Here is a 24156-nt window from a genome sequence, read left to right on the forward strand (position 1 = left end):
TGACCAGACAACTAGAAGCTGGTTGTTGGTCCTCAAAATTGTATTAACATTTTTTCTGTGCGTAAGTTTTTTTTTAAAAAAATCTATTCTTTTAGTTTTAAGTCACACAGTCTGTGGGTTCCCCCTGCTGGCTCTTTAACTGTTAGAATCAGAAGCTATGAAAACAAAAACAAAAACAAAAACAAAAAACACAAAAAACACTGATGATACCTGTCCACTGAAAACCAACTCCACCAGAGAAAGGAAAGTCATCAGAATGGTTCCTGACACTGGAAGATTCTAGCTCAGAATGGCTAAGAGATGTGAAAGTAGAACTGTTTATTTAAGCCAAGAACCAATGAGATGCAATACATTTTATTTGACATGTTCATCCGCTTAATGTTTTTGTAAATTGGGCCAATATTTAAAATCTAGATTTATAGTTTCCCTTGAAAGCCTGCCAAGAGTGAACCAATATTGTCCATGGCTATGGGAAAGAGTGTTGGAGGTTCTTGGATGGAGTGTGCCCACTAGGGTTTGCTAAAGGTACTCGTGTTTCCCATGACCTGATCCACACTGACCTAATATTAGTGGCCCCTCACCATCAGTAGCATGAGTAGTTAGTTTAGTTTAGTTTTGTTTTGTTTTGTTTTTTAAGATTTTATTTACTTATTTGACAGAGAGAGATCACAAGTAGGCAGAGAGGCAGGCTGAGCAGAGAGCCCAATGTGGGGCTCGATTCCAAGATCTGGAGATCATGACCTGAGCTGAAGGCAGAAGCTTTAACCCACTGAGCCACCCAGGTGCCCCAGTAGTTAGTTTTTGTATACTTGATCCTTTTCAGTCGTTACTGTTCTGTGTCCAAATTTCACCAGGTGATTGAGTCTTGCAATTCTCCTTTGACACATAATTTGAGAACCACTCTCTCGAAAAACTACCACTGATTCCTCCACATCCTCCCACCCCAACCTCTTTCCAATAAGCGCTTTTGTGATTTTTGACATAAAGAGGGCTAACAGGCCCGGAGAAAGAATGCTATGAAAACCATAATTTAGGATTACCTACTTATAATGAGACAGCTCTTATCACTTCGGGTTTAAATAAGAGAACAGGGCATGTAGTAGAGAGTTCTCTGAATGGAGAAAAACTATCAAAAGAAGACAGTTTCAAATTACTGTTTCACGTCTGAATCTATTTCTATAGCTGCAGCATGGGAGAAGAGAGAGAGTGGGATCCAGAAAACTTTATCAGTCAAATAGCAGAGGAAAAAAAACCACTGTGACTAAGAAAGGGATAAAAGAAATATTTGAGGTATTTCAAGAAAAGACTATATAATCTTATCAAGACCTGCCAAAGACAGGCTGGAGGTCAGGAAACCCAAACCTTCTTTTACACTGCATTTGGATGAAAAGCAAAGCCTTATTTGGTCCGTTATAATTATGTGCCCCTGAGACAGCTGAACCTGCCATCTGGACTCACTGCTCCTTGACATAGATATTCCAGGCGCTGACGGGTCACCAAAGTGGTTGTTAAGTTTTCTCTGCTTATATATTTGGCATGAAATGAGCTCTTGGGTATATATATTTTTCCTCCCCGCTGGAACAGTTAAATAACAGTGTTCTGAGAACCTTCTGTTGTGAGGCTCTCCCACCCAAGTTCAGTGTTTTTCCTTCATCCACCTCTCACTCCAAATACGTCTTTTCCCTCATCTCAGTAGTTTGTTTGTTTGTTTATTAAGAGAAGACAAAATGGAGCAGTATGAAGGTACCTGTCTGGGGTAGGGATTTCTGGGTCCAAATCCCATCTCTGCCACTGACCAGCTTCTGGGCTGGTTTCTTCCAATGGCAAAACACAAAATCTAGAATCCAGGAAAATGTTTTTTTCTTTTTTCCCCTTTGGTGACTACTACATAATTAGATATCCGTGCACATAGGCTTACTTAGCTTAATATTTTTAACTGAACACAGAGGAAAGCCAAAGGGTCCACAGTGTGTGAGAGAAAATTATGCATGACTCAAACACAAGGAAAGTGAATACAAAGGTTTTATTAGTTTTATTTTCCTTTTGGCAGGATCTTTCATAAGGATCCCTGTTGTTTTGTGATGAATGTTAATAAATGAAACCTGAACAGCTCAAAGTATATAATGAATTACTATCAGCATCCAATAAAATGATTCACTGATCCAAGTCAGTTAACCTGATAGCCGGCCAGTCAGTGTCATGGAGAAACAGATGGGTAGGTCTCAAAAGATGTCTCCAAAGGCAAAGGAAACAAAAGCGAAGATGAACTTTTGGAACTTCATCAAAATCAAAAGCTTCTGCACAGCAAAGGAAACAGTCAAGAAAACAAAGAGGCAACCCTCGGAATGGGAGAAGATATTTGCAAATGACAGTACAGACAAAAGGTTGATAACCAGGATCTATAATGAACTCCTCAAACTCAACTCACACAAAACAGACAATCATATCAAAAAATGGGCAGAAGATATGGACAGACACTTCTCCAATTGAAGACATACAAATGGCTATCAGACATGAAAAAATGATGATGAAAACATGATGAAAAAATGTTCATCATCACTAGCCATCAGGGAGATTCAAATTAAAACTACATTGAGATACCACCTTACACCAGTTAGAATGGCCAAAATTAGCAAGACAGGAAACAACATGTGTTGGAGGGGATGTGGAGAAAGGGGAACCCTCTTCCACTGTTGGTGGGAATGCAAGTTGGTGCAGCCTCTTTGGAAAACAGTGTGGAGATTCCTCAAGAAATTAAAAATAGAGCTTCCCTATGACCCTTCCATTACACCCCTGGGTATTTACTCCAAAGATACAGATGTAGTGAAAAGAAGGGCCATCTGTACCCCAATGTTTATAGCAGCAATGGCCACGGTCGCCAAACTGTGGAAAGAACCAAGATGCCCTTCAACGGAAGAATGGATAAGGAAGATGTGGTCCATATACACTATGGAGTATTATGCCTCCATCAGAAAGGATGAATACCCAACTTTTGTAGCAACATGGACGGGACTGGAAGAGATTATGCTGAGTGAAATCAGTCAAGTAGAGAGAGTCGATTATCATATGGTTTCACTTATTTGTGGAGCATAACAAATAGCATGGAGGACATAGGGAGATAGAGAGGAGAAGGGAGTTGAGGGAAATTGGAAGGGGAGGTGAACCATGAGAGACTATGGACTCTGAAAAACAATCTAAGGGGTTTGAAGGGGCAGGGGGTGGGAGGTCGGGGTACCAGGTGTGGGTATTAGAGAGGGCACGGATTGCATGGAGCACTGGGTGCGGTGCAAACTGTTATGCTGAAAATAAAAAATAAATTAAAAAAAGAGATCATGAGTACAATCATGTTTAAAACAAAAATTCGCCTTATCTCCAGAGCCAAGTAGGCCATATCTGGCTTATAGGGTGAATGGAGGATACCAGGTATTGGATGATCAGTATCTTTTTGTAGTCTAATATTCCCTTCCTGGTCTTTCTTCCTAAAGCAATATTTTTCTTTCTTTTTTTAAAAAAATTATCATATAATGTATTATTTGTTTCAGGGGTACAGGTCTGTGATTCATCAGTCTTACACAATTCACAGCGCTCACCATAGCATATACCCTCCCAAGTGTCCATAACCCAATGACCCCATCCCTCCCACCCTCTCCCCTCCAGCAACCCTCAGTTTGTCTCCTGAGATTAAGAGTCTCTTAGGCTTCTCTCCCTCTCTCGTTTTCAAAGACCATTCTATAGGATCTCACATGGTGTTCTAACAAAAAGCAAAGGGTCGGGGGAGAATGGGGTAGATTCTGAGGTTCTGTATTATTTAGGATATAATGAATTGAATAAAACATATTTTTAAGAGAATTCTCAGAATCTTTAACATACCACTATGCCATGTTATCTGTGAGTTCGGTGATTAGCTACAGTTTGTTTTCCATGAGATTTGGTACAGCCCAGCCAGGGTCATTCAGAGATGTAATAGGTCTTGTTTATTTGTTTGTTTGTTAGAGAAACCACAAGGGGGCGGGAAGTGGAGGAGCAGAGGGAGAGGGAGAGAATCCAAATCCCAAGCAGGCTCCACACCCAGTGTGAGCCTGACATGGGGCTCAGTCTCAGACCCTGAGATCATGACCTGAGCCAAAATCAAGAGTCAGATGCTTAACTGACTGAATCACACAACCATCGCCACCCCCACCCCCAAAAAAAGAAATGTGTTAGGGCATTTTGATTGTCACGGTGGTTGAGGACCTCTACTCACACTTAAAAGGCCAGGCAGCAAAGACACCGCATTCCTACAGCACTTGGCACAGTTCCATAGAACAAAGAATTGTTGGGCTCAAGATGCCAGCAGCCTCTCATTGACATAGGCGGCAAATGCAACACTCCTCAAATGGATTTGACCACAGAACCTTTAATTAGTAGAGTAGCTTGCGACCTAGTATTCCCTGGGATCCATTTTGGGAAAGTTAGCCCAAGGTATATACTTAAAGACTTAGGTTATAACACTAACCAGCCTTCCCCCCAATCCCCCCCCACACACCCATGAATTTCCCTATTTAACTGGGACTTGGTGAAGACTAAAATGATCACAATCCCTGTAATCAAGGTGAAATGGAAGCAGGAAAATGGAGATAGAGATCTGTAAGTAGAAATTCTGCCTTGAATCCACTGAGTCAGAAAGCCAACCTTGTCTCTTTAGAGCATTTATGGCTTGTTCCTCTTTCCTCAATTATTAGGATGACTTAGTAATCAAAGCCTTTCCACCGAGTAGTACAACTTGCTGAAGCAGAAGAGAACCGTCATCTAACCACTGGGAATGGGGTCAGGACTTTGACCAAGAAAAAAAAGATACAGAATTAGAAATGTTTTTTGTTGGTTATTTTTGAAAAACATCGGAGTCTTACAGTTGCTTACACTGGGGCCTCTCGCCTGCCTCTGCATCAAGGAGTCTGTCCTTAAGGGCTGGCAAGGATATGGAGAAAAAAAAAACGTTAGGGCACTGTTGGTGGGAATGCAAATCGGTGCAGCCATTAGGGAAAATAATGTGGAGGTTCCTCAAAAATTAAAAGTAGAATTACCATATGATCCAGTAATTCCACTACTGGGTATTTATCCAAAGAAAATAAGAACACTAATTCAAAAAGATACATGTGCCCATGTTTATTGCAGCACTATTTACAGTAGTTGAGATATGGAAGCAGCCCAAGTATCCATCGAGAGATGAATAAGTAAAAAAGAGGTGGTATATATATGGTGTGTTTGTGTGTGTGTGTGTGTATAATATAGCAGTATTATATATTATATATTACATATGCATATATTATATATATCAGTATTATAAATATATAAAACACACACATATATATAATACATATATATATTCATTCAATATATATATATTTTCAGCCATAAAAATGAATTAATTCTGGGGTGCCTGGGTGGCTCAGTTGTTGAGGGTCTGCCTTCAGCTCAGATCATGATCCCAGGGTCCTGGGTTCGAGCCCCACATCGGGGTCCCTGCTCGGCAAGAAGCCTGCTTCTCCCTTTTACACTCCCCTTGCTTGTGTTCCATCTCTCACTGTGTCTTTCTCTGTCAAATAATAAATAAAACCTTAAAAAAAATGAATTAGTTCTTGCCACTTGTAATAGGACGGATGGAGCTAGAAGGTATAATTATAAGTGAAATAAGTTAGTCAGAGAAAGACAAATACCGTATAATTTTCATTAATACATGGAATTTAAGAAACAAATGAACAAAGAAGAAAAGAGGAAAACAAACAAAAAAAGACTTAAATAGAACAAACTGGTGGCTGCTAGAGAGAAGGGGGATGTGTGACACTGATAGAGTAGATTCAGAATATACTGATCTTGATGAGCACTGAGGAATGGATAGCATTGCTGAATCATTGGATGGTACACTGGAAGCTAATGTAACACTGTGTATTGATTGCATTTCAATAAAAAACAAAAAGAAGTCTGGGTGTGCCCCACTGCCTCAGTCAGTAGAGTGCAGGACTCTTGATCTTGGTGTTGCAAGCTCCAGTCCCACGTTGGGTATAATGAAGGCTTAAAGATAAAATTTTTCAAAAAGAAAAAAAAAAAAAAAAAAAGACTGTTCCTTTCCACTTTCACACAAGCCTTTTCCCACCTTCATTGTTGCTTGGATACAGTTCATCGTTTGATTTCACTTCCAAATGTTGAAAGGACTTTCAGGAGAGTAGAGGAGTGATAAACAAGGGGCAGGATGTCCATTTTCTTTAGACTCTCCCAAAATAATAGTCACTAACTACTGTAGCCATTAACAAAATACTTAGCTGGGTCATCTTGGGCAAATCATTAATACCTTTGGAGTCTCAGTTTCCCTGTCTTTAAAATAAGAATGACTAAAAATGACTAAAAATACTTACTTTACAGGGCTATACAAATGGAATGAGATCATATAGGGAAGTCCTTGGCCCTGGCATACAGTTAAGTGCTTGATGTTGGTAAAGTGGCTAGGTTATTGTTTATAATAGTGAAGCAGATTTTCTGCCTCTTCTATTAGGTCACCCACAACGCCCAAGAAGACCCCTGCTGCTTCCCGATGTGGCTGAGAGGATAGCTCAGGCAGTCCTGGTGTAAACAGACAGCAGGCAGAGGCTGTAGCCCTCCAGCCTGGGGTCTCACCCACCTCCCCAGGCTTCCTTTTTTCTTTTTTTTTTTAATTTTTAAAAAAGATTTTATTTAATTCTCTCTGCTTGACTCATCATATGGTTTCACTTACTTGTGGAGCATAAGAGTTAACACAGAAGACACTGGGAGATGGAGGTGGAGAGAAGTGAGTGGAGGGGAAATCAGAGGGAGATAAACCATAAGAGACTGTGGAGTCTGAGAAACAAACAGGGTTTTGGAGGGGAGGGAGGTGGGAGTTGGGCGAGCCTGCTGGTGGGTATTAGGGAAGGCATGTATTACAAGGAGCTCTGAGTGTGGTGCACAAACAATATATTTTGGAACACTGAAAAAAGATTAAACTAAATTAAAAAAAAAAAAAAAATATATATATATATATATATATATATATATATATATATATATATACCTAGTACAATGCCAAATAGCTAAAACTTTCTTGAGAAATATAAGCTAATTATGAATATGTTGCAAAAATTCAAAATTTATTTGATATTTTGATCCAGTGTTCATGGCCATAATAAATGAATCATCTAGTTTCAAGAGAAAAAAAAAAAATTTACTTACCTATTTGAGAGTGAGAGAGCACAGCAGGGGTGGGGGGAAGGGAGAAGCAGACTCCCTGCTGAGCAGGGAGCCCAACACCGGGCCAGATCCCGGGACCCAGAGATCATGACCTTAGCCGAAGGCAGATGCTTAACCCACTGAGCCACCCAGGCACAGCCCCCCACCACAACCCCCTCCGCAACCCCAGGCCAGGCTTCCTTTTCCATCATTTAAAGTTCAGCTAAGAAAGCAGCAGAGGCCACCAAATTAACAATTTCTCCAATATTCAGTTTCTACTTCCTTTTCAATAACACTTGATCCCCAGGGTAATTTCTAAATACCTTTTACTTGTTTATTTTAATCTTGATTAGTTGGCTCCCTTGGCCAAATTCAAATAGCATGGCAATACGGGGAGGAAAGGGACGCAGGATCGTCAGAACTGGCCACAGCTGTGTCTAACAGCCTCCCAGCTACGTTTTCACTAAGGGGAATTCTAGGCCTAGAAGGGAGCAGTCACTTGTCCCGGCCTCACAGTGGGTCTGCTGCAGAACTGGAACTGGAATCGGGTTCTCTTGGTTGCTTCAGACCACAGAGAATCCCGTTTTAGCTCAGGGATTCTTACAGCAATAAGCCAAAAAGAGCAGAAAAATTCAGTTGTAAGAATCTTAATAAAAGATTGATGCACTTAGTGTAAACTCAGAACGTAGGTATCTCGTGGCCGGGATCCTTCCTAAGTGTATTGGACTAAACAGTACTACTTTAACAGAACAAAACTTAGTCCCACCAATACCGGTCATCAGAAGGAACATCCGGAAGTGAAGCTTGCCTCAGGACCCCTTGGGGTGGCGGTCTCCTAACCAGAGGCCTGCAACCATTCCTGCCTGGAGGCCCCAGCTCTCACAACACCTCCTGTGAACACTTGGCCTTAAACGCTATCCCAGATGGGACGGAACGCAATGGAGACACGGGAAGGGGGGAGTTTTTAGTCTTTACCTAACTAGTTAAGAGAAGAGAAAGAACAGTAAATCTGTCTTCCCAGAAAGCATCATGGAGCCCTTCTCTTCAGAGGTGATATAGCCTTTCCAGGGCACTTCCGGGAGTCAGGGACTGGATCCCCACAGCGGCCTCTCTTTCCCCTCAGCCCTGGACTGAGAGAAACCCATCTCTGCCTTCCATTGCTCCCATCTGCTCAGCTTCTTTCACCAAACCCTAGCATTCCTGGGGTGCCTGAGTGGCTCAGTCAGTTTGGGCATCTGATTCTTGATTTCAGCTCAGGTCATGACCTCAGGGTTGTGAGATCAAGTCCCACCTAGGGCTCCACACTGGGTGTGGAGTTTCTTGAGATTCTTTCTCTCCCTGTCCTTGTGCCCCTCCTCCTGCTCTGGGGCACTCAGTCCCTCTCTTTCAAATAAATAAGTAAATAAATAAAATTTTAAGCCCCCCCCCTTTTTTTTTGCATTTTTCTCAATTGACCTTGGTGGCTCATTAAATTCAGGTCCTAAATTATTCTCTTTTCTCTGAGGAAAAAGAGTACTTAATTTTCAAACCATCTGGGCAGTGAGGAGAAACATTTATATTTGGGGTGCCTGGGTGGCTCAGTGGGTTAAGCCGCTGCCTTCAGCTCAGGTCATGATATCAGGGTCCTGGGATCGAGTCCTCAGCAGGGAGCCTGCTTCCCTCTCTCTCTCTGCCTGCCTCTCTGTCTACTTATGATTTCTCTGTGTCAAATAAATAAATAAAATCTTTAAAAAAAAAAAAGAAACATTTACTTTCAATTTTTTCAGAGAGCAAAGAAATGCAAGAAAAGCAAACCAATTCGTTTTCATGTTAAGATCACCTGAATATTTACATCCTATCCTGATTGTAAACGTAAGGAAGGTAGAGGGGTCACAAAACTCTAATCCAAATTCTCCACTACCAAACTAGCTCTCTGTTCTCAGTTTCTGTATCTTTGATGGAGTGAAAACTCACCTTGTATAATCCTTAGTTTCTTCCTTGGGGGATTGCGTCTTAGGCTTACCGAGTCCAGCTTCTGGGAGTTTATATAAGGAAAAAAAAAATTGGGGGAAATAAAACATGGATAACTAGTGTCTAGGACAGGACAATAACCAGAGCATCTCTTCCAAAATGGGGATAATGATAAGATCTACTGCATAGCATCACTATGAGGGCTAAAAGGAGATACTTGGCACATAAAATTGTCCAATAAATGCCTACTCTTTTTTTATAAGAAAAGTTTATTTTTACAAGAGTTTATTTTTATTATTTTATAAAAAATAAAAATTAAAAATAAAAATATTTTATTATATATAAAAATAAAATAAATAGATAAATTTTATAAACAAATAAATAAAAAGTGAATTAAATAAATAATAAAAATAAAAATAAAAAAATAAAAATGAAAAAGTTTTATTTTATAAGAGTTTATTATAAAAGTTTATTTTTATAAGAAAATTTTCCCCAGAAGTGAACCATTATGTTTCCTCCCTACAGTGAAGAATCTAACCTCCATAGTACATTCCTTCCCTGGTGACACTTTGCACTTGGCATTATCAGAAGAGAAACGTATTAGTTAAGCCTTGTGCCTTAGTTTCACCAGCTATGCATTTAAAATGAAATTAAAATGAGGCTCTCTTCCATTCACTTAATAAGGACCTATTTTTAACCAAGTATTACTCTAGGCCCAGGGGTAGAACAAAAGGAAAACATAAGCAAAATTCTTGAGATCAAGAAGCACAATGCCACTAGAAAGTGAATAATGCTTAGGTTTGGGGGGGCTTTTTTTTTTTTTTTGGAGGGGGTCGCAGATTGACATTGACTTTTCCCTTTTCTTACATGTCATTTATATTTATATTCAGCAAAACTCCACAAAAAGTATTACTTATAAACCTTGCCTCCCTAATGACTCTTGCCAAGAGTGTGGTTTCCTGTCTTTTGACTGATTCATGAGGATAATTGCCAAATGCAGATTCGTATTGTTCCTGTTTCTCTAGTGATCATATCCGAATGGAATTAACCCGAGCTATAAGGTTCCTGCCCCATTAGACATTTCCAAAAAAATCTGTTTTTACTAAAACCTGGTATTAGACAACCATCCCCAAAATATATTGCTATAGTAAGAAGATCACACAAATAAAACTTCTTCAATTTCATTGAGCACTTAGATACTCTTCAGGAGATGAGTAAGTATGAACACAATATGAAGCACTGTGTAAAGCCCTCTGTAAAATTTAGCAATTTTATTCAATGCTCATTGTCAGTGTAAATGAGAGTAATTATGATGAAACATATCTCCAAACACTTATCCATAGTCATAGTGCTATGGCAGGAAGCTGCAAAAGAAAAAAAAAATTAAATTCAATGAGTTGTTTCCAGAAATAAAATCCTTACCATACAATTACATATTTTGAGGAAGAAACAAGGGAGGTCATCAGAGAACCCAACTGGGGCCTACACAGAGCATTTGACTTGAGTTCTGATTTTGAAAATAAATGTAGAAAAAAGGGGAGGAAACTAAAGAAAAAATTTAAACTTTAATTTTAAAAAAATAAAGAAAAATCACACTGGACCAGATGAATAGACAGAAGTTGATTTTATTCCAATACCATTACCAGCAACAGAAAACTTATAACTGAATGCTGTGTGTAGACCTCAATGGCGTTCTCTGAACACAGGGCTAATCTGGATAGCTACCTCCTGTTCTCAGAGCAGCTGGAGAGGAGAGCTGGAGTGTTCTTAGGAGATCCATGGGGGGAGTAGGTCACCTGAGTTTGCTCGTGGGCCTTACCCAAAGAAAAGTAAACTTTCTCATACCTTCGTGATGGGAGGTAGTTTTATAATTCAGAGCAAGGTGAAGTTAAACTCCTACCCTCTCAAAGAACTGGGACACAGGGACCCTATCTTCATTGACAACCACATTTCAAAGAGATGATTCTCAAGTCCTGGAGAAAGACATTCTTGGGTTGTGAGACTAGCAATAGGCTTTTTATTTTTATTTTTTTAATAGTTTGTTTATTTGACAGAGAGAGAGATCACAAGTAGACAGAGAGGCAGGCAGAGAGAGAGAGGAGGGCTCAATCCTAGGACTCTTCGATCATGACCTGAGCGGAAGGCAGAAGCCCAACCCACTGAAGTTGGCACCCAGTGGGTGTCATCCAGGCACCCAGCAATAGGCTTTTGATATTTATATCTCAAGGAAGAAAGGAAAGGATTTGGGATTACAAGTTTTCTAAAGCAAGTACTCCAAGGAAAGGGAAACAGGAAGAAGCCTGTCCAAAGTTTAGTCAAGTTGAGGGGAATAGTAAGGCCCTCTTGATCAAGGGGGCCTTTTGCACTTATGTAAGCTCATGTCACTGTGAGAATAGTGTCAGAAAGATTAAATCCCTGAGAGAAACAACCTATGTCCTCTACAGTTAAGACAGTTAACATATTGGAAAAGCTTTTGACAAGTTGTACTATGAAGAGGGTAAGGTCCTGCATTAGATTTGAAAAATAAACCCATTTTCCGGAAGGTAGACATTTTACCTAGCATCATTTCAGGTAAATAAAATGTGGTGTTTTCAATGGACTGGGATTCCCTGTAAGCCAAGAGTTTTACTTGGCTTCCTAATATAATTAAACCCACACTAAGTAAAAGAAGGCATAACGTGAAACCTATTCCAAACTACAGTTGAATTTCATGGCCACAGGTGAAGTGGCAGCAGATCCAAGGAGAGGCAGGAGAGCTGCAGTTCCTGCAAATGGCATGAGCGCAATCACAGAGAGTAAACACTGTGGTTGACGTTCCAAACTCCTCCATTTGTCCCACAGACTAACTGGTAGCCTTCATTCAAGAAATGATTACTGAGGGGGTAATATTCCCGACACTCTTCCGGGTTTTCTGACTTATGTTTGCACTGTGCTCACATTTACTGGGTGGACACAAACAATAAAACAAGTACATAAATAAATGTCAAATGGTTCTAAGTGCTAAAAACGAACACCATGTAGGATAAGGAGGAAGGACAGAGGTAGAAATGATGGGGAGGGGGCAGAAACCGCTGGGCTTGCTCTCCGTAGAAACAAATTCCTCCAGACTGGATTTTCATACTGCCCTCATCAGAAGGAACTAGTTCCATATTCTGTTTGTCTTTCTGATCAAAGATCATAGGAAGTGTAGTAAGCATACAGATAATTGGTAAGATAATTCAAAAGTGACCCATAGTGGGCCATATAGTGCTTAAATAGGAGCAGTGACTTCTCACTCCCATAAGGATGATTCCTACCAATTTATATCAAATATTCCATGGATTTGCCTTAAATGCTGCCTGTTTTCTTTGGAAGCCAACATTTCTAAAAACTGAGTTTCTTGGGGCACCTGGGTGGCTCAGTTGGTTAAGTGTCTGCCTTCAGCTCAGGTCATGATCCCCGAGTTCTGGGATCAAGTCCTGTATTGGGCTTCCTGCTCAGTGGGGAGCCTGCTTCCCCCTCTGCCTGCTGCTCCCCCTGCTTGTGCTCTCTCTCTCAAATAAATAAATAAAATCATTAAATAAATAAATAGAACTGAATTTCTTTTCACAAAAATAAAAACTCTACTCAATGCTTAGAATTATCCAGGAGTTTTCCTTTGAAATAATAAAAACAGTCATACTCATATTGTTTTTTATATATTAGCACACAGGATACTCATTTTTGCCTCTGTGACTATGTAGTACACCACATTTGAAAACTACTTTTCTAGCTATTAATTCATTTAATCCTAACAAAAATCTTGTAAAAAATTATTATCCCAATTTTATAAAGGAGATAAGTGAAGGTCACTGAGGATGGTGCCTGGAGTCTTAAACTTAGCAAATGTCAGAGCTACTAGTAGAAAAACAGGAGAAATCATTTATGGCCTTGGCTTAGAAAACCCTCTATCTTTACAGAGTTCACTTTCTTAATTTAGAAATTAGAAATTTAGACTCGGTGAGGTTTAGGTCCTTTTTAGCTCAAAGTTTATGGTTTTGTTTTGGTGGGTTTTGTAATTACAACTTCAGCTCCGTGTCCATATGGCATATTATGGGGTAATATATTTGCATTATTCAAAGGGTTATGAAGGCAAAGTTGTTTATCAAAGCAAAAATCCAACTTTCATGTTCCCCTCATTTGAAATCAAGAGGATGGATGAGAATATATCTGAGATGTTTTCCTGTTCTATTATTCTACACAGCATTATTCTAGAACTGAAGTTTTTGTAAAATTTTGTTTTTTTTTTTAATTGTATAGTATTTTCGTTTTTCTCATCTCTCTACCATAAATATGTTTACCAATACTTGGGCATTTTTTCTGTAAATTCACAAGAAAATCTGTTTGCCTTCCCTAAACACATATGCACAGAAAACTTCTGAGGTTCAGAAGCAACCAATCTGAGTCCACCAACTAGCAATGAACTGGAAACCTGCCTTGACTGGGCAGGGTGATTTAAATACAGCTGATTCAAAAAGATTAAAGTGTTCCTTTCCCAACCTCAAGTGACATTTCATTCATTTCACCGAAAATTTATTTCCCAGCGAGGACTCAAATGAAACCACGCTGAAAGGTTTATGTTCTATGGAAAAGGTTGTACCTATACTGTATGTACCTTGAGGAACTTGGCAAAATTTCCAGACACTTCTGCACTGAGAATGAGTTTTGTGGTGGCATTATAAAACCAGGCTAATTGCTCAAAATCCATATCCTTCCCTTACATAAATGATGTAACTACCCACTTCCAAATATAAAAATCAGATTGATAGTACACAGCTAAAGAAAGAAATCAGAAAGGAGGGAAGACACTCTACAAATCCACTGAACCACCACACAACTCTACAAATGAAGAAAACTGGGAAGGAGGCACTGATGGTCTGGAAAGGGGTCTAGGCTCCTACACCAACCCTGACTGCCCATTGCCTCCCGGCTGCCAGGAAGCAGCGTTTCCTCAACCTGCACCTGTCTATAGCCATCTACCCCTTACTCTCACCCCTACATGTGCAAGTAAGCAGCCCAGCCATGCTGGTATAGCTTTTGCTTTATAATGGTCTCTCCCTTCTATGCTTGTCCCACTATTATCCCTTTTCCCTTGTCTTAGGAACACTCCCAGATGGCTTAGGTAGTCATTTCTTGACTGTAATTAATAAAGTACTTAATTCAACTAGCATAATGATTTAAAAGCTAAGAATCAGACCAACTACTCTACCACTTACTGTCTGACATTAAATACCTCACTTAACCTCTCTAAGCCTTCCTTTCTTCATCTGTAAAATGAAGATATTATCTTCTTCACTTTTTTTTTTGAGTACATAGTTTCTGCCCAATAAACACAGCCATTGTTTTTGTTGCTATCACATTAAAGAGAGAAAATCCTTCCAGAACACTATCATTTGGGTGAAAAAACAATTTTCAGTTGGATGATGTCTTGGTAAAAAAAAAAAAATATATATATATATATTTTTTAATTTATTTATTATTTTTATTTATTTTATATTTATTTATAATATATAAATTATGTATATAATTTATAAATATAAAATATATTTATTTTATTATATATATATATATATATATTATATATATAAATAAATGAGGGGATGGGGCCAGATCCCATCTTCTAATACCTAATCCAGTATAATAGAAGATGGGATCTGGTCCCATCCCCTCATTATGTAAACTTAGGCAAGTTGTTTATCCTTCCAGACAGTAAAATAAATTATCATATAGCTTTAAGCTTTCTCCAGTTGTCAATTTCTCCTCAGGTTCAAATTCATAAGGTATGGCCCGCTGTGTGAATATGAGGATGGGTGCTCACACCTTTTCTCTTTGCCAGCTGGCGCAATGTTAAATGTTGTCAGTAGAGGGCGCCAGAAGCAGAAGGAAGGGATTTCTCCTCCTGATTAAGCGGTGCCTGTTAAGCAAGCCTCTGCAGCACACACTGCTTCTCCAGCACCCAGCTCCTGCCCCAAGCACGGCTTCCCTGGCATGCGGCTCCTGCAGTGAACAGTGAGCAGGAGAACCTAGTGGGCAGCAGCTTCCTGTAGCGTCCCTTCACCAGTGCAGTGTTATACTATAATGCCTCAGGTAAGACCCTTTCTGTGAATGAACTTTCCCTAGTCCCTAGATGTTCAATTTCCTACAAGTTCAGAAGGCCGACTCCCAGCAAGTTCCACCAGTGAGACACCACAGCAATTTCTCTATCATCCTGTGAGGCGCAGCAGAGCCTTCTCCAACAAGACCCGGATCTCAGCCCTGGGGTTAGGGGGAGGATCTCCTTCGGTGTCCTATCTCAGTCCTAGAGGGGCTAGCTGGTCCTTGTATGTACTAGCTCTGTATTCTTTGGAACTCTCTGTTCTTCTCCCTCACCAAACCCTTGTTAATCTAATCCCATTACAGTTGATAATTCTTTAGATTACATTTTCCCTATTCAATACTGTGTAGTTTCTGTCTTCAGGTAAGTCATTGACTAATAACACAGTTCTAAGATTTTGAGACCCATATATACTGATTTTGTTAGGGTCGGTGATCAAAGGAACAAGAGTGATACAAAGCGAAGGTCAAACAAAACTTTATTTCGCGCCAAGCATCAAGAATCAAACTGACCGGTCAGGGCTATCTCTTACGAAAAGGCGAGGATGATGATCCCAACAAGGTCACTCCCAAGAAGGCCGCTCCAGACGAGGCTGCTCTAGGTGAGGCTGCTCCGCAGATGAGGCTGCTCCATGATCGGAGCCGCTCCCAAGAAGAGGCCACTCCCAAGATGAGGCCGCTGCTCCATGAGGTTGCTCCCCGGACAGGGACTTCTGGCACTAAGTTCAAGTTTGGGGGTTCCAAAACCACTTGGGTTTTATAATTCACTAGAAAGCCCACAAAACTCACTGTTATACTTAAAATCACATGCATTACTGGAAAAGGATACAAATTAGAACTGGCTAAAGGAAGAGATACATAAGGCAAAGTCTAGGAAGCCCAAACATGGAGCTTCTAGGCATCCTTCCCACCACCCTAGTCTGTAGAGTCATGGACAGGTAGCATTACCCTTCTCCTAGCCATGATGTATGACAATAGGCATCAGTATTGCCAACCAGGGCAGCTTACCTGCACTTTGATGGCCAGAATTTTTTACTGGGATTCATTACACAGGCATGATTGATTGAATAATTATCCATGTGATTGAACTCAGTCAATAGTACCTACTCCCTCCCCAGAGATTGAGCTAATATCACATGACCAGAAGGGCCTGCCAGGAGCCACCTTGGTAGCATAGCCTAAATTATCAGGTGAGGTCCCAGGGGCCCATCATGAATAACAAAGATACTCCTATCACTCAGGAAATAATGAAGGTTTAGAGGTTACCTCCTCTGGAATCTGGAACAGAGGCTGAACGTCACTTTGGGCGCGTAAGATTCCCGACTACGCATGCATGCACCAAATCACATTGGAAAGCTGAGGTAAAAGAAAATGCAGCCATTGTTACACTAAAGCCAGATTTTATTGGAAAGAAAAAATAACCACTTACATAAGGTCAGTCTCGTGGAAAGGATAATAGCTTGCATATAAAAAGGAAGAGGTAGCAGCAAAATGTTATAGGATTTGTTATCTCACCATTTTTTTACCTGTTCTTTTAGCTTCGGGACCCAAGGTTTCATACAATGGCATGAAAAATGGATTTAGAAGTGAATTTAGTCGCATTAAATCCCCATTTCCTTCCTTTTGCATAATAACATTTTTATCTGTGTATACTAGCATGCTTCATCTGCTTGTAGATTTGCCTCCACAAGCATTCTGAAAGCGGGAAGACCCCATTCTTTGCCTCTTTCATGCCTCCCCAACCTCAAGAAGGGTTGTTATATCAAAATGTTACTGCCCCATTAGATTCTGTGGTCACGTGCTTCTTTTGTCCTCTTTCTTCTTGTTCCAAATGGCTTTTATATGCTAAATGGTTAGATCACTGTTTTACATTTGTACATATTCAATTACATCAGGTGTGGCTCCAGGGAATTTCAAAATGTTATTATATATAGTACATGAGCAGAACACCATTCAAACTGTTTGAAATAGATATAAAATTTTATTTCCATGGTTGCCTACTTATTATGTTGGTTCCAGCTAAACTGTATGTGGTAAAAGGCAAAATGAAATAAAGGTGAGTCAGACAAGAAAAGCAGATTGGATACTCATAAATCCATGGTAACCAACCTTAATATACAGTTAACACTGACAGTCTATTCTCCTACATTTGTCTGGTCAACTTCTTCTATTACTTTGACCTCAACCTCAAATCTTTTTTTTTTTTTTTTAAATATTTTATTTGCTTATTTGAGCAAGTAAGTGAGAGGGATCACAAGCAAGGGGGGAAGGGTAGAAGGAGAAGCAGACTCCCCGCTGAGCAGGGAGCCTGATGTGGGACTCCATCCCAGGACTCTGGGATCATGGCCTGAGCTGAAGGCAAACACTTAACCAACTGAGCCACCCAGGTACCAGAAACCTCAAATCTTTTTTTTTTTTTTTTTTTTTTTTTTAAGATTTTATTTATTTATTTGACAGAGAGAAATTACAAGTACACTGAGAGGCAGGCAGAGAGAGAGAGAGAAGGAAGCAGGCTCCCTGCTGAGCAGAGAGCCCGATGCGGGACTCGATCCCAGGACCCTGAGATCATGACCTGAGCCGAAGGCAGCGGCTTAACCCACTGAGCCACCCAGGCGCCCCAAGAAACCTCAAATCTTAACTCTCCTTTCTCTTTCACAAAATTAAGCAGATGATGTCATCATTTACTTTACAGAGATCATACAAGATTTATATATATAATTTATATATATTATATTATATTATTTATATATTATATATAATATATTTATTTATATATAGAAATATATATACAGGCACACACACACACACACACACACACACACACCTGCTTCCCTTGCCACCAAGTATTTGAACTCACCATGTATACCAAAGTAAGCTAACAGTGTTTCTCCTTGGTTAGAGAGGATGTACAGCTATTTTGACCACCCAAGGGCAGTATCTCCTTGTATGTTTTCAATCTTATCATCTTCACTCTTCTCTGGAAAATTGCATTATTGATTATCCCCTTATTCTTTTTTTTCCCTTATACATTGTGACATCTCTTTGGATTGTTCCATTGGTGTTTACACATACTCAAGTCTCTTTTATTTAAAAATTGAAATCCTGGGGCGCCTGGGTGGCTCAGTGGGTTAAGCCGCTGCCTTCGGCTCAGGTCATGATCTCAGGGTCCTGGAATCGAGTTCCGCATTGGGCTCTCTGCTCAGCAGAGAGCCTGCTTCCCTCTCTCTGCCTGCCTCTCCATCTACTTGTGATTTCTCTCTGTCAAATAAATACATAAAATCTTTGAAAAAATATATAAAAATAAAAATAAATAAAAATTGAAATCCTTTCCTCAAATGTGACCATTCTGCACCAGTTAGGAGTCTATCTCTCTCTTCACCTTTAAGGCTGGATATATACAAAGAAATGTTTCAACTCATTTCTAACTCACTTTTCCAACTACACGAATCTGGAGTTTGGATTCCATCATTGCACAGAAACAGGTCTCCCAAAGGTCCCTCAAAACCTGTTGTTGCTAAAGCCCATGAATATTTGTAAGCCTCTTTTAACTTAACTTCTCAGCATTATTTGATTCTGCAGACTACTTCTTTCTTCTTGAAGTATCTTCTTGCTCATTATTACAGGATCCAATACTCTCTTGATCTAGTCTTGGCTGTGGCTGCTCTCTTTAACCTCTTTGCCTTCTTTTCTTAGCCATCTGACATCGAAACTACTAAAAGTTCTCTCAGGGCCCCAACTGTAACTTTGCACTGCCTTTCTTGGAACCATCACCTACACTCATGTCTCCATTGCTCCCAAACATAGATGACTCCCAGATCCGTTTCTTCAGCTTGGATAATTCCTTTGCATTTCAAGTGTGAATTTGCAATAGTCAACTTGAAAAATTGTTTTAGAAACTCTTCAGACATAACACAGCCAAACCACATTCATGACTCCCCTCCTATAGCCAGAAGCTGCACCCTTCTTTCGATGGTCTATCTCTTATCTATTCAGTTGAATAAAACAGATACTTGGGGGTTATTCTTGACACTTTCCTTTCCCATACCTTCTATATCCAATCCATCACCCAGCTGAGTCAATTCTGTCCCTTAAGACTTAATGAAATATACCTACTTTTCTGTCTTCATGAACAAATCCCGATCCAAGACAACATAATCTCTCTACCAGACATTAAAATATGTCCACTCATGTATCCCTGTCCCTGTTTGTACTTCTTGCTTCCCCCACCCTGGTACATCCCCCAATAAATAACCAGAGTGATCTGATGATGTTACCTCTGCTTAAAACACTTTGAAGCTGTCCATTTTTCATAGATATAGATATATAGATATAGATACAGATCAGAATCCTTGAGTAGTTTACAAGGCTCTTTTTGTCCTGCCCCCTGGTCACCCCATTTCTCCCCTGTCCTTTGCTTTCTTTTCACCTTCACCGTCAATGAATTGAAGTGCCATGCTGCTTCTTGTCTTGTGTTCTGCATGAAATACTCCTACTTCTTTGCTTTACCCTAGTAGCTTTAAGATTTTATTTTTTGTTTGTTTGTTTGTTTATTTATTTATTTGACAGAGAGAGACATAGCAAGAGAGGGACCACAAGCATGAGGAGTGGGAGAGGGAGAAGCAGGCTTCCCGCTGAGCAGGGAGCCCCATGTGGGGGCTTGATCCCAGGACTCAGGCATCATGACCTGAGCTGAAGTCTGCTGCTTAATGACTGAGCCACCCAGGCGCCCTTACCTTAGAAACGCTTATCATCAGATCCCACTTCACTCATCACCTCCCCTAGAAAGCCTTCCTAATATTCCTGTCTAGATCAAATCTTCTTATTATATGACACCATGGTAGTGTTCACTTCCTTTTATAGTGGTACACCTTCAAAACATTATATTTATTTATGTAATAATTTCATTAATCTAATCTTCCCCACAGGACCATATACTTACAGAGGACAGGGAGCATATCAGAATCAAGCATAGTGTCTGGTTGTCATTAAGTATTTGTTAAGCACATAAATTAAAAAAAAGAAATTTTACTTATTTTTGAATACAAAATCACTCACGGGGCGCCTGGGTGGCTCAGTGGGTTAAAGCCTCTGCCTTCAGCTCAGGTCATGATCCCAGGGTCCTGGGATCGAGCCCCACGTCAGGCTCTCTGCTCCGCAGGGAGCCTGCTTCCCCTTCTCTCTCTGCCTGCCTCCCCTTCTCTCTCTGCCTACTTGTGATCTCTCTCTGTCAAATAAATAAAATCTTAAAAAAAAGAAATCACTCACAAGAGAACAAACTTTCTGCATTTGAGGATAACATTTAACCCTTTATGGGAAGGAGGCATTTTGTAAATTTTTTAAATTTTGTAAATTTCCCTTATTGGTCAAAATGTGCTCCTCAAGAACTTGGAAAGCCTCTAAGCCGATCCAGAGCTCAACTGGAATTAAACAAAGAAAAGGTTACATGTTGGGGAACCAGAACCCCTGTCAGCCCCTCCCCCACACGTGAACCAGATAACTTCAATTTTCCTGTATTTATATTAGACTTCTATGGACTATTTTGTTTGAGTAAGTGTCCACTTTCCTTCCGCATCAAAAAGGTTTGAAAATGACTAAACTAGGGGCGCCTGGGTGGCTCAGTGGGTTAGGCCTCTGCCTTCAGCTCAGGTCATGATCTCAGAGTCCTGGGATGGAGCCCCGCATCGGGCTTCTTGCTCAGCAGGGAGCCTGCTTCCCCCTCTGTCTCTACCCCTCCCCCTGCTTGTCCTCTCTCCCACTCTCTCTGAAATAAATAAATAAAATCTTTTTTTAAAAAAAAAGAAAAAAAATGACTGAACTAGTAAATTTCAATGGCCAGATAAGAAAATAGAAGACCACGTTATGTCAGTGAAATAACTCCAAACTGCAGAGGTGGCTAATGTACAATCTCTATATTTGAGGAAAAAAAATAAAGAATCCCCAAGAGGAGGAAAATTCCTGGGGAAAAATGTAAGTTGTCCTCTAATAACAAAGCAAAACGGTTCTTTTCTCTCTCCTCCTTCCTCCTCCTGGGTAGTTCCCATTTCCTCCTGCTGCTGCTTTTATTCCATAGTATTTGTTATGTTAGCACGAATGGACTTCACAGACTGAACGTGAGTGCCTCGCTATCTGGCTTTGTAAAGGACAACCATGTCTCCTAAGTTTAATTTTCCCAGGCAATGTTCATTCCGTCATTTTCCAGATGGAGGTGGCAGACATTTTGAAAATGCCAGAACTTTCCGCAAATAACTAATTGACTCACTCATTTTTGTTTCTGAAGTGAATCTGAAAATATTCAAGCATTACCTCTGAATACGGATATTTATAAATAGGTCCATTCCTGCCAAGGAGTCCTTATAAGCAAAAAACGAGTTAGAGGCAAAATATATTGTTATTTCTGCTTTGCAAACAGCAGAGGGCACTAAATACTGGAAAAGAAGTCAGAAATGTTACAAACTGCACATAAATAGATTTTCTCACTAGAGGGAGCAAAGAAGTTACAGTAATACACTGTACATACTCTTGAAAAAGCCTGTGTAGAATGTATATGCTACTTTAAGATATGGGGAATATATATTTATTTTACTCTAGAGAAACATATTACTATCAGCAGAATTATAATAAAAACCAACCAGAAAAGATAATCTCTTCCTCAGGAATCCTGAACTGATGGAAAATCTGTATCTGTATCAGACACATCCTTGCTATTCTCTCCCTGTCCCTCTTTCTCTCCTTTTCTCCCTTTCCCCTCCTTCTATATTATGCCACTATTTCTATCTCCATCTCTAGATAGAGGACTATCAATATGTTTATCAATATGTCTCTTCCCTGATGCGGGTCTCGATCCCAGGACCCTGAGACCATGACCCGAGCCGAAGGCAGAGGCTTTAACCCACTGAGCCACCCAGGCGCCCCATTACTACTATTTTTAATTTTGGTATCCAACTGTGCCAGATTTGACCACTGGAAGCCCTTCAGGAGAGCCCTTTGTCCTATTGATAAGCTCCCATCATTTTTTTTTTCAGCACTTCCTTACTTAGTGGCACCACAAAATGTTCCAAACTCGGCTTGTACTTTTCCTGTCTCAACCATGGAAAATTCCAGTCCAACAGTACAGGGTTCTCTGTAGCCTTCTTCCCTTCCATATTGGTATCTCCCTTCTCTAAGAGTGAAAACCCTGACTCTGAATATCTTCAGTGTCTTTACTTATTCCGCAATACTGCAAAACACAGAATAATTTCAGATTTACTAAACTCATACTACTGCGAAATTTACCAAGTAGAGTGAAAGCTTAGTTTACTGTTCTTCTTGTGTTTAGAATGATAGAGCCTAAAAGTTATTTGAGTTTTAAAAATATTTTTAGAAGTTGTTTGGTTAGTCTTTTTATCTTCTTCATTGTGACTGTATTATTTGAAAAAATATTTTTTTTACTAAGAAAATTATATTTGGTCTCTGAAGACTCTACCTTTGGCTCAGGTCATGTTCTCAGGGTCCTGGGATCAAGCCCTGCATCTGGCTCCCTATTCAGTGGGGAGTTTGCTTCTCCCTCTGCTGATCCCCCTGCTTGTGCTCTCACTCTCTCAAACAAATAAAATCTTTTTTAAAAAAGTTAAATGGAAAGTTCTCATGGGTTTATTAATGCATTTCCATTCAATGCCAATTTAGAAATATTTTCACTTATTTCATTTTTACAGTGTTTATTTTTGAGAATGAAAAGCATCATATAAACTAAAGTATAAAATAAATATTAACGAATCCATCCTGATACAAGTAAATAATTGAATAAATAAACAGGGAACAAGAGATGAATCCTCTATGTAAAAGAATTCCAAATAATTTATGGAGTTATTTCACCCTCAAGGAGGTAGAGCAAAACTCTTTACTAAATGTGAGCTGTGCACTGTGACTTCCTTCCAAAGAGTACAGTACAAAAAGGAAGTTAAAAAAAAAGTGACTTTACTTAAAGAAGTCTACCAAAGTCTACCTCATCCAATTAATCAAGGTTAACATCACTAATGATAAGTCCTGTTGATTTATTTACCCTTGGTAGAATGGGATGAAAGTGGCACTTTACCTCTTCCTGCCCAAAATACATTACCCCAGTCTAATCATAAGAAAAACATCAGACAAATCTCAGTTGAGTGACATTCTATAAAATTTCTGATCAGTACTCTTTAAAACTGCCGAAGGCATCAGAAATAAGGAATGAATGAGAAAATATCAAAGCCAAAGGAGCCTATGGAGACATGACCTACTAAATGTTATGTGGTATCTCAGTGGGATCTTGCAACAGAAATAGGGCATTAGGTAAAAAGTAGGGAAACTTGAACAAATACAAATTTTAGTTAATCATAGTATACTAATTTTGGTTTATTAATGTAACAAATGTACTATACTATTGTAAGACATTAATAATAAGTAAAACATGTTGTAGGATATATGGGAACACTCCCTACTACCTATGAAATTTTTCTATAAGTCTAAAAGTATTTTAAAATAAATATTCTATTTTAAAAATCACTACAAAATACTTGGAAAATGCGAAGTGGATGGAGTGGAAAACTTAAATCATTTTCGCACCATTTCTGCCATAAGTACCTTTAATATTTTAACGTGTTTCTCTCTCTCTCTCCCTCCTTTCCTCCTTTTCTTCTTTCCTCTGTCCTTATTTATCCATATCCATTTCTCTCTCCATTTCTTTCAAATGGAGTTCTTTACGCTCCTTTTCCTTCCTCTTACATGGACGGACTCTCTTCGGGTGAGTGTAAGTGTCCCAAAATAAAACAGATGTGAAGTCTTAACTGACTTTTGAAAACCTCAACCAAATTGGGAATATAGGACTAGAAAGCAGGCAGAAGAATTAATGAAGACGTGTCCTTA

The 24156-nt window shown here is 39.6% G+C and overlaps 1 long non-coding RNA gene across 3 annotated transcripts in view; it reads right to left on the reverse strand.

Annotated features, from left to right (window-relative positions):
• Positions 1-10424: 10424 nt before the first annotated feature.
• LOC116599258 overlaps positions 10425-24156 on the reverse strand; it is a 35665-nt gene continuing 21933 nt past the window's right edge. For 2 of the 3 annotated variants that reach the window (XR_004289296.1, XR_004289298.1), the window contains 2 exons: positions 16546-16635; positions 10425-10532 (listed from right to left, as the gene is read on the reverse strand). This is a non-coding gene — a long non-coding RNA (uncharacterized LOC116599258). Of the gene's footprint in view, positions 10533-15039; positions 15184-16545; positions 16636-24156 lie in introns of those variants that run through there. The other variant, XR_004289297.1, reaches the window with a different exon arrangement.

Source organism: Mustela erminea, chromosome 9 (genome assembly GCF_009829155.1).
Source record: "Mustela erminea isolate mMusErm1 chromosome 9, mMusErm1.Pri, whole genome shotgun sequence".
NCBI classification, from domain to species: Eukaryota; Metazoa; Chordata; class Mammalia; order Carnivora; family Mustelidae; genus Mustela; species Mustela erminea.